Source organism: Sinocyclocheilus grahami, unplaced genomic scaffold (genome assembly GCF_001515645.1).
Source record: "Sinocyclocheilus grahami isolate Dianchi unplaced genomic scaffold, SAMN03320097.WGS_v1.1 scaffold147.1, whole genome shotgun sequence".
Classification (NCBI taxonomy): domain Eukaryota; kingdom Metazoa; phylum Chordata; class Actinopteri; order Cypriniformes; family Cyprinidae; genus Sinocyclocheilus; species Sinocyclocheilus grahami.
The window spans coordinates 555,982-559,889 of NW_015505326.1; the positions used below are offsets into that span (position 1 = coordinate 555,982).

Consider the following 3,908-nt stretch of genomic DNA (forward strand, 5'->3'; position numbering starts at 1 on the left):
TGTTCTGGAACAGTGTTGTAAATACAACTTCTGATTTCTAGTCGTGTCCTCTTTTGGAAGACCAAACAAAGTAGTTTCGCTTTCACAATGAAACAGTGTCACACACGGTGGGCTAGAGTGAGCGGCGGCGGGTGGGCTTGTGGCAACCACATGTGACGACCCCAGGCTGGACTCTGCTTCGTGCGCGGTGAAAGCCGATCCGGCGATCCACAGTTGATGTATTCCCTCAGCAACCAGCACGGATCAGCTCCAGGCATGACGAAGCGGATATCGTCCTCTTTTGGAAGGCCAAACAAAGTACTTTCGCTTTCACAACTAAACACACAGCATATCCACAACATGGCGGCGGCAGCAACAATACTACAGCGAGAATAAAAGTTACGCCTTCTTTCTTTGCGAGAACATTTGGGCGGTGTTATGCAAATCTTCCCACATCGTGACGTAGATATGTGGGGGCGTTTTAGGTAGGCGTGACTAACTCTTAACTTTTATAAAGAATATCTCTTTGGATTTGAGACTTTAGTCTTTGCAACTTTACAGATCTTTATGCACCAAGAGCCTGTTACACTCCAAAGAGAAAGGAAAACTTTAAATTGCATCGTATGACCCCTTTAATCAAAAAAAATAATGCAACCTGGACATGTTTACACAAGAATTCACCCATGTGTAACAGATATATTTTAAATCCCTCATGCTTAATTCTGGGCACACTTTATCACTTACGTAATCTTTAAAGGTCTGAAGAAACGTGACATTTGTTGGATTTACAGTAATTTGTTTGGATTCATCCATCAGCATACAATCAAGTTCGGATCCCGTTTAGTGGATTAAAATATAACATCTCCAACATAATTGGCTGAAGGTCTTAATAGCCTTGTGATTACTCACTGCTAAAAAAATTCAAATATTTCTTCCTCACTAAGTGCATGGATACATTTGAAACCCGTTCAAATTATGAACATATTCATTTAATGATGATTAGCATTAAGTAGTGACCCAAATGTTAATGTAATCTGATAACACTTGCTCATAATTCAACTCATGTTTATTTCCAAGCACCTTGGGAAAGAGTGTAACTAAGTTTTATGTAGCATCGCAGTATTTCTCCAGCTTAAGGTGGTTCTTCCAAATGCATAAACACTCAAATATATACAAAAGCAAGGTTCAAACAGGCCAGTGGTTGTTACATTTTTATTCAAAAGAACCAGAAAATAATGATTTTAACTTGACATGAGTTTTTCTGTGGAAGGGGTTGCTGATAATGTGGAAATGCTGATTATGGGATGCGCGAGTGCGGTTTGGTGCTCCTGTGATTGTTTTGTTTTCATTTTGTGTAACCTCTATCCTCTATCCAGTTTTCTGTGTGGTTTCAAATGCTTTCAGATTCATATGAGCATTCTCTGGTTTCAACAGTGCTAGCCTTATATCTGCTGAAGAGATTGAAGCCTTATGATTGGTCTTGTTTTGTGCCCTTGTATGCTGTGTGACGTGTTACAGATGTATGTTTGATTTTGAGCACCAAATCTCAAATATCCCGGAGCACTGAATGTTTTATTAGCTGGGAAATGCTTTAAAACATTAACAGTTATTGGAGTTCATGTTTTAGAGAAAAGAAAAAAAGCATTGCTTTTTGAACTGATGAAGTGGTTTTCCAATGTACAACACAATGCTGTTAATTATTATTTATGCTGAAAAGAGCATAAATACACTATTTATAAACTAAGCGCGCTGCATTTGTAAAATCCTATTCAGCAGAAATTGTTCATTGATTAAGGCAAGTATTAACAATACTAATAGAGCACACAACAATAATCATCCTGCTGTCATAAATAAATATAGAAATGTACAATGAACAAAGAGGAGTTAAACGTGGATTTTGTTTTTAATGTAGAAGGGCTCATTTTTCACTGTGCTAAATATAAACCAGTGCAAAAAGACAAAATAAATCTTCCCTAGAGTGCTTATGTAATCAGTTTTATGTTCACATAAATACAGGCTGTGGAATATTAGACTGCTACACACATTCACAGGCCATAAATTTATACTTTAGTCAAAAGTGCCTATAGGGTTAAGATATACTCTCTGTGTCTGATGAAAATTACAAAACATTTAGTATTTATTGCATTTTAGAGGCATCAGTTAAGGTATTTGCATACCTGTTGAATAATGTGTTCCAGAAATATGTTTGAATGTCATATTTTAAAGTTAAACTCATAATAATTACATTTGCTGCCTCTAACTGCGAAAGCTGTGTATTACAAGTACAAGATGCTGCAACTAAAATATTCATATACAAATATTTACTTTTGTTTTACTCATCACTTCAAAAAGTCTCCTCTAATAAAAAAGCCTTAAACACATCCAATCTTATAAAAAAAAAATGCATAAATAAGTTGTAACTTTTATGATTGTAAAATAATTGTATATTTGTTTACTTTTTAATTGTTTTTGTATCCCCCGTGTGTTTATGTTCCTGTGCTAATAAAAAAAAAAAGAAAAATGCTGCAACTCATAATCATGAAAATTCACAGAAAAAGCCTAATTAGCAGACAAATTAATATACTCATTCTCTTAAGATCATTAGCTGAGGAGAGATGGGCTATAAAATTAGTTTTTCTCCACATAGCTTTTTGCACAGTATGTAGGCTAATTTATGTGCTGTGTAAAAATGAGGGGGGAAATGTTGTTGTAACTATTGCCTCTTTAAAAAAAAATCCTACATACTTTAATTCATGTTTTATTTACAACATATATTAGTACTGAATGTCCATTCCTCCCCTGACATGTAGTACTGATGAACACGGTGTTGTGCTGGAGCCTAAAACCTGAAATGTGTTGCTGACACTCTTCACCACTAGATGTCGCTGTTTCCCACGCTCTCCATCATGACTCAGCGGGGGAGACTTTTATTTTGGAACATATTTTGGTCACATTACCCTGGTTCGTGTTTAGTTCCGCGGTGGCGGTAACGGCACGGCAGCGGGAGCAGGGCTGTCAGTGCGGTTCTGTCGGTGTGGACGGGTCCGGAGATGGCGGAGTACACTCAGACGGGTATATTAACGGCCCTGCTGCTGTTTACTGCGCTCACCGTGAGGGATGTTTATGTGGGCCGCAGCAGCGTGACTCAACAGGACAGCGCTGGACCCGACACACACACACAGAGACAGAACAAACACACTTTGTACACGGGTCCGGTTCTCAAGTTCCAGTTCTGGTGAGAAGCTCCACAGACGCTGATGTTATTCAGTGATTTTACTGTCTGTTTAAAGCCCACAGGGGATGCTAAGCTAATACGGCTAACGTAGCACGCCTGAATGTGTGAAAATAATACATATTATAATATTTAAGTTGATAACTGTACATTAAAATAACTATATCGTGGGTAATAAATTAAGTGGAATTAATTTAAATAAATTGGACCATTTTTTGTCAAGAGACCAATGTAAAAAACCGCCCGAATTTACCTTGTTATTGTATTCATAAGACAACTTTTTTTCCCCACACATTCGTTTTTGTTTATGTACGTAATTAACATCTTTGCTGCGAAAACTGCTCAGGATATCTTGCATTCATGTGTCTAATTGAAATGTGTTGAGTTGAGCAGATTATTGTAAACCTGTTTAAAGCTCGAGTGCGATTAACGCTACATTGCCCTGTAAGAACACACCATACCGAAGACAAGAGTTCAGAGGGACTTGTTAGACATAGACTGAATATTTAACATCTTTCTTTTCTGAATGAATAGAACCAGAGTCATTCTTGAGAAGTGGGACAAAACAGGGTGCAAAATTGAAATAATAAAACCTTGTACTCAGAGAAATGAAACTACATTTATGTATCTTATACGTATTAAGCTACTGAGCTATGCTTTGATTCAACCTCCCAAATTTTCTCATTTGTTAAAGGGG

The 3,908-nt window shown here is 37.2% G+C and overlaps 1 pseudogene; it reads left to right on the forward strand.

The window, feature by feature from the left end:
- Positions 1 to 2,925: 2,925 nt before the first annotated feature.
- The window catches only part of LOC107591875 (selenoprotein T2-like), a 6,479-nt pseudogene continuing 5,496 nt past the window's right edge, over positions 2,926 to 3,908 (forward strand).